This window comes from Sceloporus undulatus, chromosome 3 (assembly GCF_019175285.1).
Source record: "Sceloporus undulatus isolate JIND9_A2432 ecotype Alabama chromosome 3, SceUnd_v1.1, whole genome shotgun sequence".
NCBI classification, from domain to species: Eukaryota; Metazoa; Chordata; class Lepidosauria; order Squamata; family Phrynosomatidae; genus Sceloporus; species Sceloporus undulatus.
The window spans coordinates 46857110-46869737 of record NC_056524.1 but is presented as its reverse complement, the minus strand read 5'-3'; the positions used below and the strand labels follow the sequence as shown (position 1 = coordinate 46869737).

The 12628-nt window shown below is 42.0% G+C and overlaps 1 protein-coding gene across 3 annotated transcripts in view; it reads right to left on the bottom strand.

Moving 5' to 3' along the window:
* The window catches only part of CRYBG3 (crystallin beta-gamma domain containing 3), an 87722-nt gene that overhangs the window by 25166 nt on the left and 49928 nt on the right, over positions 1–12628 (bottom strand). The window lies entirely within an intron of this gene.

The following is a 12628-nucleotide window of genomic DNA, read 5'->3' as shown; positions in this document are numbered from 1 at the left end:
AATACAGACTCCATAATCCAAAATTGTCCACATGGGTAATTGTGATAGTGACGCTTTCCTTCTGGCACACAATTTGGCCGTTACAGACAGCCAAAATAAAGCTGCTTCGCGTCACAGTGGAGGTATGGTGTTTCATGATGCATGCGTCCTAAGAGTCCAGAAGCCACACCAAAGCCACGCTCCAGTCCTTAGGGCTGGAACATGGCTTTGGTGCGACTTCTGGACTTTAGGAAGCATGTATCATTGGAAACACCATACCTCCACTGTGACTCGAAGCAGCTTTTATTTTGGCTGTCTGTAACAGGCCTTTGTTCATTAAAATATTGGCTATAAAATTAACCCTCCAGGGCGGGTGTATTAGTGTATATGAAACAACGTGAATTTCTGTTTATATTGAGTCCCTCTCCAAGGTATCTCATTATGTTACGTGGTACCCGGGATATGAATGCGCGCTACGAAATTTCCGGGTTACGAAAACAATCATTAAAAAAAACTGTCCGGGTTCGAGGTTATTTCGGGTTACGAAAATTTTTTGGTGCTTTTCGGCGCTTTTTTGCACGGAAATCGCGGCTTTTCCCCATTAGCGCCTATGGCATTCGGCTTGCGAATGCTTTTCGGGTTACGAAAGCGGCGGCGGACGAATTAATTTCGTAAACCGGGGTACCACTGTATATGCAAATATCCAAAATCCAAAGCTCTTCTAGTCCCAAGCATTTTGGTGAAGAGTGACAGCCTGTAGTGAAGCAAAGTTTTGCACCTTTTTCAATAAGCAGTAACACTCAGGGTTTTTTGTAGGGCCAGCCTTCTCATCTTCCCGACAGCTCTCAACATCCAAAGAGCGTGGGAAGGAAAGCAGCTCTGTGCCCCCAGAGGGCCAGCCTACTTTGCCTGGCCCAGCTGTAGTGAGTTGATCCTGAGTCATTAACTTCCCGGATCTGATGCACAGAGATCTACCGTATTTTCTGGCATATAAAGACTACCCCCCTCTACCAATGTACACCAAATAATATAAAAAAACCATTTGATTTCAATATGGTATTTTAATTCCAATGCTTATGGCATGCAGGTATAAAAGGCCTGCTTGTGATGGTCAGCTCTCCCTGCCTGACCAGCCTCCCTGTCTCCAAGACTATCAGAGCCGTAGCACAAACACGGCTCTTTTTTCCCTACCCTGGGCATCAGCCCACCTGCAGCTTGCTCCACCCTTCACTTACACCTTCCCGGTGAGGTGCCTCCTTACCTTGTCATCGGGACGCTTTAAGCACTTCTGAGGGATTTCTTCTCCTGTACTTGTACAGTGCTGCCACCTTGCTGCTTCCTACGGTCATTGCATATGGCAGGGATGTGTCTGTGGCGTTTTTGAGTTCCCCCACCCATATGCAGCAACTACCGATTCTCCAGCTTGGAGTTTCAGCGCCTCCCTATAGACAACACCCGGTGTATAAGCGTCGACCCTCGACTTGAGAATATATCCTGTGTTAAAAAGTAGTCTCATACGCCCGCAAATACAGTAACTAGAAAAGGTCTGATCCTGCCTAAAAATACCTTGACTTGAAGTGACTGATTCAGGGTGAATTAAAGACTACGGGTTCAGCCTGTGTCCTAGGGGCTCACATATTCAAAAGGCCTTGTCACCTTCTGACCTACATGGCATGGGGGGACAGGATGGGATTTTGTGCTTTGTAAGCTGTTGCAGCAATACCTCTGTGCGGTGGATTCTAAGTTGTACTGTATCTCTTAGTAGCTAAGGCCCTGATATGTGCTCTTCATGGAGGTAATGGCATAGCAACAGTGCCCTACCAATAGGGGCCCCAAGGCACTCCTAGCAGAAAAGCCCTGCCTGATTCCATAACCTTTCTCAACATTTACTACAGCTTCGGACAAAGCCTCAGTGTCAGGACGCAAATAAGAATCCTTTATCCATACGATCGAAATATTGTTTTCCCTTCTGCTTGGGAAAGCTGTCTATTGCCATGCACTCAATTCTTCTATTTAAGAGATTTGTTGTCTCTATAATGTATTTTTTCTGCTCTCTGATATATCTTCCCTTTTTGTTGTTTTTCGCTACTTATATCTGGTAGTCCATTAAGGTTACTGCTGTTTTGATAACTGCATAGTAATCCGTGGCCTCGACAAGTGTTGTATGGGCCGATGTGCAGGATTGCCTACATCAAATTGCTAGGTCCCCACCTCTAATAAATCCATTTCATCAAATGCTGGACTTGATAAATCACGTTACATAAATCCAGTTCTTTTAAAAAGGCTTCATCTGGTTCGGATAGTGATTGGATTTGACCAAGGTCGTTACACATACCTGGCTGGCAGCTAGTGTGTGCATTCTCGTAGTTTAAGAACCTGAATGTACCTGAACCATCATTTTTTGCGATGTCCCCCAAAACAGTGTTTTTCTGGGCACCAATTAGGAAATGGGTAAGTTGGACCTGATGAATTGCCTGTAATGCCTATGATCTAGCTATTATGTAGCCCAGTTGTGAATGTTTCCTCTATGAGCAACTGTTAAATATTTGATTTAGTTGAACTGTTTGAACGCTATATCTCTTAGTATAACGACTGTGTTACTCGTCGGTTATGCAGAGACTTCATCATGTACTTCATTCAAATCTTAAGAGAATCAGTATTCCATTATATCCTTCTATAAATTATTTTATTTAAAAAAACCAAACAAAGGGTTCTTTCTTAATTAATTCCTACTCGTTTTTAGTCAGTCTCTCTGTAGTGGGACCATTTAATTGGGAAAAGGTAATCTGTGGTTGTCCTATTTTGCATTGCGATTTTCTCTCCTTTTTTTGTATCTGTGCTTCAAGTCGTAGTACCGTACTGGTCCATTTAACTATTAAGCTGGACAGCAGGGTCATTTAATAGTACCAGAAAATGCCATTGGCCAGTTGTAAAAATTACATTGGCACCATCAGAGATGGGTTTAGATTGACATTAAAGGTGTTATTTTTATTACCTTCAACGGTAACATCAATATGATATTTTTATTGTGTAGTCTGTAGACTGCCCCAGTCCTTTTAAAGCTTTGTGTGCTACCTCCCTCTTCATCCATTTTAAAGGAACAATTATGAAAAAAAGTGGGAAACCAGGCTTCCAGAACCTTCCGGTGCCTGTAGTACTCTAACTGCCTTTGTGTTAAGGGATGCGTTTTAAAGCTCTAGAACAGCTTTTTAAAAGTTGATACGGGCAGTCTGTGGCACATGAAAACAGGCGCAAGCCCTCAGATACCATGTTTCAGCTGTTACTTTGCTTTCTTCAAGCTTATTCTGGTAGAAGGCCGTCTACAGCTACCTTGACGCATTTGATGAATACTGGCACAATCATGGAATGGCCCAGAGGAACAATCACTATGACTGGGATCTGAAATTCACACAAATCCTGGGCCTTGAATCAGTTGTTAGTCTCCAACTAGAGTAGGATAAACTGATTCCATGAGTTTACAAGGGTTGGTTTACCAAGTTCTCTGGTTCAATGAGGCCAGTTATAGACGATTTACCAAGAAAGGTCCGTTTCATTTTTTTGTTGTTGTTTAGACAACTGTAGCATAGAGCGGGTAACATTATCCTTTGGGTCACAGCACGTTTGAAGGAAGTCTGAAAATAATAAGACCTGCTATTTCAGCTGGCAGTAATTATCTGTGAACCATTTGTGTCTCTACAACCTTTTTGCTAGATAATTACATATAGTAAGTTATGCTATAAACCTGTGGGACTTTGCCAAGAAACACTATTGATTAATAGCTGGGAATACTGTTTGCAGATCATGAATTCTTGATTGGCTATAGCACGATTCTATTCTTGAGCATTCAAAATTGGTGCTCTCTGCATCTCAGCTGTAAGCAGCATTCCTCTTAAGCCATTCATTGTCAGGTCTGTGGATTTGAGAAAGTGAGGGGACGGAAGATGCAATGGATTGACGGAGGGGGGGAGTGGGCCATTGCAAGCAAGGGAACAGATTTTAAACCACAACTGCAGAACAGGCGTGGGTGAGCTGGTTGGAAGGACGGATGGGGACATTGCACGGGTGAGAGTTTAAATTGGGCCTGAAGTAGGTGGATGGAAGGGAGGTAGGCGAGAATTTTAGCGCAGGGATTAGATTTAAATCAGGGACAGACGTGCGTAAGGTGGATGGAAAGAAGGGGTGGAGATTTTAACTTGGGTTGGGGTGTGAGAGAGGGTGGATGGTAAGTGCGAGGGGCTGAGGCTTTGCACATTTGACTTGGCAGGAGCTGAGGACCACCACAAGCCTTATAGCTGTTTTAAGTACTGGGTGTCTGCCCACTTTTCACAAGGAGGGTCTCCCAGAGGTTTTCATCGAATCATAGAGTTGGAAGAGAACCACAAGGGCCTAATCCAGTCCAACCCCCTGCCATGCCGGACATCCAGATCCAAGCCTCGTCGACAGATGGCATCAGCTTCTGTTTGAAGACCTCCAAGGAGGGAGACTCCACTTACACTCCGAGGACAGTGTGTCCATGTGCAACCCGCCCTTACTGTCAGGAAATTCCTCCTAATGTTTGAGGGGTGGAATCTCTTTTCCTGCCGCTTGCACCCTTGCTCCGGGGTCCCGTCTCTGGGAGCAGGCAGAAACAAGTTTGCTCCCTCCTCAATATGACACCCCTTCAAGTATTTAAATAGGGCTATCATATCACCTTTAACCTTCCTTTTCTCCAAAGCTAAACATCCCCAGCTCCCTGAGTCGTTCCTCACCGGGCACGGTTTCCAGACCTCACCATTTTAGTCGCCCTCCTTTGTGACACGCTCAGTTTCTTCATGTCCTTTTGAATTGTGGTCGCCCAGAACTGGGACACACTCTTCAGGTGGGGCCTGACCAGAGCAGAATTCGTGGCACTATTACTTTCCCTTGATTCTAGATACGGCACTTCTATTGATGCAGCCTCAAATCGCATTGGCCTGTTAGCTGCGCGATCACACTGTTGCCTCATGTTCAACTTGTGGTCTCTACTTGGACTCCTAGATCCCTTTCACATGGTTGTCTCTTAAGCCGGTGTCTCCCATCCTAGTATCTGTGCATTTCATTTTTCGCCCTTAAGTGCAGTTACGCTACATTTCTCCCTGTTGAGCTTCATTCTGTCTTAGCTCTGGCCCAGCTTTTAGTCTATCAGGTCATTTTGAATTGATCCTGTCCTCGTGAGTATTGCTTTCCTCATACTTAGTGTCATCTGCAAAATTTGATAAGTATTCCCCCCTTTTCTTCCTCCAAGTATTGATAAAGATGTTGATAGCACTGGGGCCACGGACAGAGCCCGTGTGGGACTCCACTGGTTACTTCTCTCTCCAGGATGAAAAGGTGCATGTTGAGCCCCTTTGGGTTCGGGCGGGTCAATCCAATTACAAATCCAGTAACAGTTCCTTTGTCAGCCACCCATTTTCAAGCTTGTTTGCAAGAAATGTCATGGGGAAACCCTGTCAAAGGCCTTACTGAATTAGAAGATATACTATATCCACAGCATTCCCTTTCATCTACCAAGCCCAAACTGGTTAATTTTCTCAAAGAACGAGATCAGGTTTTGTCTGGCCTGACTTGTTCTCTGAAAACCCATGTGCTTTTTGTGTATTATGGCATTGCCTTCTAGTGTTCCCAGGACTCTCTGTTTAATGATCTGCCCTCCAGAATCTTTCCTAGTACTGATGTAAGACTAACTGGACGATAATTGTTGGGATCCTCTTTTTCCCCTTTTTGAGAGCGGGACAACGTTTGCCCTCCGCCAGTTGCTGGGATCTCTCCTGTTTGCAGGAGTTTTCAAAGATATTGCCAATGGCTCCGATATTACATTTGCCCAGTTCTTTTTAATACCTTGGTGGAGTTCATCTGGTCACGGAGACTCAAATCATTTAGATTAACAACGGTGTTCCTCTACTATCTCTTTACTCATTCTGTGCTGAAAATCCCCCTATTCTGTCCTCTGCCTCCATTATCCTCAGGTTGAGACCCTTTGCCTTTTCTGAAAAGCCTGAGGCAAGAAGGTGTTTAGTACTTCTGCCTTTCTCTTGCTTCTGTTCGCACTTTGCCATCTTTCTCAGGCAGTGGCCCTACCGTTTTCTTTTCTTCCTTTGCTGCGGCATATCCAAAAACGCCCTTTTGTGTTGTCTTAACCTCTTCGCAGCCTGAGTTCATTCTGTGCTTGGCTTTTAGGACCTTATCTCTACACTGCTAGCTCGTTGTTTGAATTCCTTCTTGGTGGATTTCCCCATTTTTCATTTCTTATCATGTTCTGTTTAAAAAATTTGCGATGAGCTGAAGTTCCTTGGTCTCCATCCTGGTTTCTTGAGACACCTCCCATTTTTCTTTCTCCACTGGAAACTGTTTTAATTTGTGCCTTCAGTATCTCCCTTTGAGAAACTCCATCCATCGTTGGAACTCCCTTCTCTTTTAGTTATTCCTGCCCATGGGATGCCCCAGTATTTCTCTTAAGTTTACTGAAATCCGCTCTCTGAAGTCTAGAATGCCGGTGTCTGGACTATGCCTGGGCTTTCTCCTTTCCATTGTATAACACAACTCCAGGGAGAACATGCGTCACTTCCACCTAGGATCCCACCACTTGCACTTCATTAACCCCGTCATCCTTGTTGGTTCGGATCCGATCTAAAATAGCGTGATCCCCTGTGCCTCTTCCACCTTGGGGAGGTGTAATTTGCCCACCCCTGCCATAAATATTATACTCACATTGCAAAGATAAATTTATTCAGTTAAAAATGTATGACAAATTACATCGATATTTTGGCTTACCATGCAGTTTATTTTTTGAGATTTGCACCTCAACTCTATTTCCCGTATTTCTTAAGGGACAAACTATTCATCATTATAGCCGAACTTCTGCACAGCCATGACTGCCTTCATACGTCTCTCAATGTGGATTGTAGCATGGAGTTTACATTAATGCAAATTGGAGGGGCAGGGGTCAATGGACACCTGCCTTAAAATAATACTTAAAGAAAGCTGCTACTTTCCTTCTACAGGGGTTTGGTCGTGCTGGAATGGCTGAATGACAGGCCGCGAAAAACTTCAGGCACGTCACGTCTGCAGTCGTTAACGGCTTACGGTATGTTTCTTTAATTTTCTTGTTACTAGCCTTTTTGTGAACCCGTTAACCTCAGAAAAAATCTAAAGGAAGCGATGCTTTGGGAAAAACACAGTGTTTTATTTTTAAAGACATTTCCAACCATGCACTTGTTCTGTTGTAAAACATGCAGTGTTGAGAATCTAAGGGTAATTACTAACTTTCCTGCTTCTAACAGGACCTCTTAAAAGGCTTTGTTTGAACTGGTACCATTACTCTAGGACACTGTCCAAATGAGGGTAACGTACAACATAAAATCAAAACCATCTGACCTAAAGAAATGCATAATACCTGTTAAACTGGCTTTTGTTGTAGTGAGCTTGCTGTTCAATGAGATAGCCAAACAGTTTCAGCAACTCTGAGGTCACCTGCTGCTATTTTGTACAGATGGCCAGGATTCTGATGTAGGATGTTAGTTATTGCAAACCTCTGCTCCCTCTGTTTGATCTTGTATAGTTGCAGTGTGAAGAAAGCCCCATATCTGATGGTACATTCATTATATAACTCTTCAAGAGAGCATGTGCATTGTCCAGACCTTATTCCGGGATCAATATGCAAAACTTGCATTCATACCTGTGAAGTTGCCTGTATTCCACAAGTCGAATCACAAATCTAAAGAACTTGTGGAGACAAGTCTCAGTTCCATTTTCTAGGACTTGTTTTCATTAATGGCATTTTGCACTTAGGACACCTATTCTAAGAGCTGGTATCTTACATTCTGTAGACTCAAATAGGAAAAAAATAACTGTGTGTATGAACAACATGTTCATAACTAGATAGGAGCAATTGCCCAAATACACTGGAATAGGTACTTGAATGCAGTCTAATATATCTAGATATAACACGTGGCTTTTAATGTGAAAATCTGACCCAACAATGTCCTTTATGTTTAACTTTGTTTCTTGAGCATTCTTTCTTTATAATCAACAGGCCTTATCTGGTCAAGATAATTCTCTAGTTATTATCCTAAAAACTGGGGTTTGTTCACTGTTAAATTCTTCGTTGGCTGTTGGCTGGTCGGCTCTCAACTCTACGTATATGGAGGTAGGTTTGCAAATAGGATGGATTTAACTGTGGTTTATTTAGGATCTATTCCTAGATGTGGGAGTGCGAAACATGAGAAAAAAACATGCACAACGGCACTGCCCTGCTCTCTGACAAACTCGTTATCACATAGCTGGGAAGGTTGTGTTGTTGTCATGGTGGTTGCGGGGGAGGGGCAACATTTTACATTCTTCCTTGCCTGTCTGGAACCACATACTGCTATTCAGCCATCCTGATAAATAGGTGAAATCCCTGCTGACTCGAAGGCATTCAAAAGGCAAAGCCCAAATGGCCCAAAAAAAACCTACACAAGGTTTTGAGAACTCTTTCATTATCAGGAATTTATTTTTAAAAACAGGACAGTCTGTGGATTGGGGAGGGAAAACAGACAAATGTCAGGGAATCCTATTCATGGTTTCATGGATTGTACCATGGTTATGCCAGGGTACAAGTACTTTTTAAAGCGATATTACAAGAGAGGCCCTCCAGTGCCTCTTTATATGGTGAATTAGTTCCGCGCACCTTTGCAACAATTCTAAAAAGGCAGTAGGCCACTTGCCCCTGCAGAGTTAAAATATGCTGGTTAGGCGTACTGTCTACATATGTCTTACGCAGCGAGTGGGCAGTCATTCTTACCGGTCCGCAGAGAGGTGATCTGATAGCTGTCGGTTCAACTGGAGTAACTCTTGGGGATGATCGATTGCAAGAAGGCGAGAAAGGGGTGCGTGATGTTCAATTTTAAAAAAAAATATACATCCAGCTGTTAATTCAACTATGTCCATCTTGGGCAGAGCACACCTGCTTTATTGCGTAACACTTTGAACACGGCTGGAAACAGGTGGGATTCTTTTAATTGAACTAGATTTTTTAAAACGGCAGTAGAAGATAATTTTTGGGATAGCTTTGCCAACATTTGGGGTGAATGATTTCAGAGTACAAGTGCGTAGTTTCAGATGCATTAAATCTTCTGCCAGCATGGTATTTCTTTGCCCACAAATAAGAGAGGAAATTCTCCTCGGTTTAAGTTGGATATAGTTTGAGTCTCCCATTTTGGAATTTCAAAATCTATAAATCAAAAACTTTTTGAGCTACATCTCTATGTTTTTGCAGCGGTGGAGAAGTCATTCGGATCTGTTAAATGGCAGGCGGTGTGGGATTCATGCCAAGCAACTTTCTTGGATTTCTGCCCTCTCAAGATCGTTCTCCAGCCTTCATATGTCTCATTATGTATGGCAAATACAGGTATTCCCAACATCCAACAAAAAAACCAAATACAGCACTGGTCCCACGCATTTCAGATAAGGGATATTCAACCTGTACTTTTATGAGGTCAATTCAAAGAGCAATGTTTATCATCATCAGCCCTCAGAGGGAGGAACAGTTCCATCATGCCTAGACCCAGAATCAGATGACGGGCCCTCCCTCTACCCCAACTTGCCTTGGCCTGGCCTTGGAAAGAAGAGGGAAGTATCTGCTTGGACTTCATCCCTTCCACACTGCCATCCCATTTTGCCTTTTGTGTCAGTCATAAATTAGATTATAAGCCTGCTGGTCCGGGAACTGGGGGTTTTTTGTTCTGTTTCTTGTCATGTGCATGTACAGTGACTGCATTATATACATAAAATGATGGTATCACTTTGTCAAAAAGGTTTTAAAAAAAAAGGTTTTTGAATGAAAAGGGTTGTCACTGATCTTGTATTTTAAGCAGTTTTGCTAATTGCTAGTTACCCCCAAGGGCAACCGGCATGGGTCGCTGTCGAATGAGAGAAAATAACATGCAAATTGCTTGTGTTGGGCCAATCCATGTGCATAGTTGCCCTATATGGCGAATAAACACTTATCAAAAACAATTAAAGTGACCAAATACAGCTTTAAATTTTCGGTTTAATTGTCGCTTTCTCAGCTGTTGTTTTGGAATGATGTCTTCATCTGCATTTTGATGAAATTTCTTGCCCTTTCAAATGAGTAAGTTACACACTCAGCCTCAGAAGTGTGAAACATAAAGGCAAAAACCCTCTGAACAATTCTTGCCAAGAAATCCCCATGATAGGGTCACCTTAGCGTTGCAATGAGTCGGAAATTACTTAAAGGCACACAACAACCGGCAACCTAAAAGTTTTGGCTGTTGCTAGGTGTTGCATGGATCTGGAAATATGAATGCCTTTTGTACTGCTTTGTAAGGCATTTGATGTGTAAAGAAGCATTTACATACACTGTATCTCCAGTTCAAACCCTGCAATGCAGTTAGTGTGCTGTCAGTACACTCAGCGCTTTGTGTTCCACTTCAAACGTCACTAAAGGTAAGGAAACAAAAAGTAATTTCACCTGTTCTTTTTGTAATTAGAAAGTATGGCAAATAGGAAATGCATGTCTTCCTCAAATTAAGTTACTCGAACATATTGTAATATCTAAAGCTGCTCTTGAACAATATTCTTTCATCCAAAATGAGACATTTAAGGCAGTTGCAGACAATTGTACAAAGAATAAGGCACAATGTTCAAAGGGGCATAAAGGCTCCAGACCCCATCTGATCTTGGAAGCTAAGCAGGAGCATCCCTGATTAATACTTGGATAGGATACAAATAACAAATACCAGGTGCTATAGACTATATTTCAGAGGAAGGAACTGGTAAAACCACCTCTGAGTAATCTTTGCCTTAAAAGACCCCACAAAATTCATAGAGTTGCCATAAGTTGAATAATGACTTGAAGGCACGCACACACAAACACTGGCCTGTTACAGACTGCCAAAATAAAGCTGCTTCGGGTCTCTTTGGCGGTATGCTATTTAAATGATGCATGCACCCTAAGAATCCAGAAGCTGCACCAAAGCTGCACTCAGTGCTTAGGAATGGAGTGTGGCTTTGGCGCAACCTCCAGACTTAGGACCCATGCATCATTTAAATAGCATACCTCCAAAGAGACCCGAAGGAGCTTTATTTTGGCAGTCTGTAACAGGCCACTGTGTTCGGGTCTGGAATTTATGCAGCTGATTTTTCTTTTTCACAATTAAGTTAGAAGTCTTGTTATCATTCTCATTTAATAAAGATTCAGAGTTGTCAGCATCAAATGCATCAACCATTGCTCTTATTCCAGTTTAAAGGCAGTCCTGCTTTGATTTCCTTTCCTTCTACTGATGCATATCAGAAACAGTTCACCTGGCTGCTACAGGGAAAGATGGGAGAGACTCTTAGTTTCAGCCTTTTAGTTTCTGTTTTAAAAAATGTAAAGAAAATCCCTCAGATAAAGTAGCTATCTTCATCCACATTCTTGTCAAGTAATATGTTCTATTGAATTCCATAGAATTTACACTTTTAGGATTTACAACCATTGCTCTTATTCCAGCTAATCATTCACTATAAAGGCAGTCCTACTGTGATTTCCTTTCCTTCTACTGAGGCATATCAGAAACATTTCCACCTGGCTGCTACAGGGAAAGATGGAAGAGCTAGGCCATTTCTGTTAGCCTAGATGAAAGGCCATTTGGGTCCTTTGCCCCTTAAATGTTTGCTGATCGACATGGGCATTATAATAACTGAAGGTTTTAAAAACAGGGCCAGAGTTTGTTTTGCATCCATATTTATTTATTTATTGTCTTATATTTTAGACTATAAACATGTGGATAAATATCCTTTGTTTACTAAAAGTTAGGTGCATTTTAAATCATTATTAATCATCATCATCACAAAACAAGACAGCAGTTTGCTTTAAAAAGACAGGGTCCTTCAAGACAAGGCTATTATTCTGCTAGGTTTTATGGGGGTGGCAGATGTCATCTTCCATTAGTTGCTATTCTTATGTGCTGTCAAGTTGGCTATAACTTACAGTAACCTAGGAAGGAGAGACCTCGAAGAGACCTTGTTAGCAGCCCTGCTCAAATCCTGGAAACAAAATCTGTGGCTTCCTTGATTTGAGTACAGTACCATAAATCCATTTGCAATGCAGTCTTCCTCTTTTTCTATTGTCTTCAGATTTATCAAGCTGTGTCTTCTTTTCCAGTAAGCTATACTGTATTATCAATTTAGTCATCTTGGCTTCTAGTAAGAGTTCATGCTTGGAATCTGCTCAGTCACATTATTTGTCTTTTGGATGATTGATAAATACAGTGGGCTATCCATATCCACAGACTCTTTATTCATGGATTGAAGCATCCATGGCTTGAAAATATTAAGAAAATATATAAACTTAAAAAAGCAAACTTTGATTTTGCCATTTTGTATAAGGGACACAATTTTACCATGTCATTGTATTTAAAGGGACTTGAGCATCCATGGATTATGATATCTACAAGGGATCCTGAAACCAAACCTCAGTGGATACCAAGGGCCCACTGAATCTGTACTGTTCCATTGGCTCTCTCTCATGAGTTGGAATAAACACACAGTGTAGAAGCCAGTAAATAATAATAATAATAATAATAATAATAATAATAATAATAATAGGATTTATTTATATGCCGCCCAATCACTGGGAATCCGGGCAGCT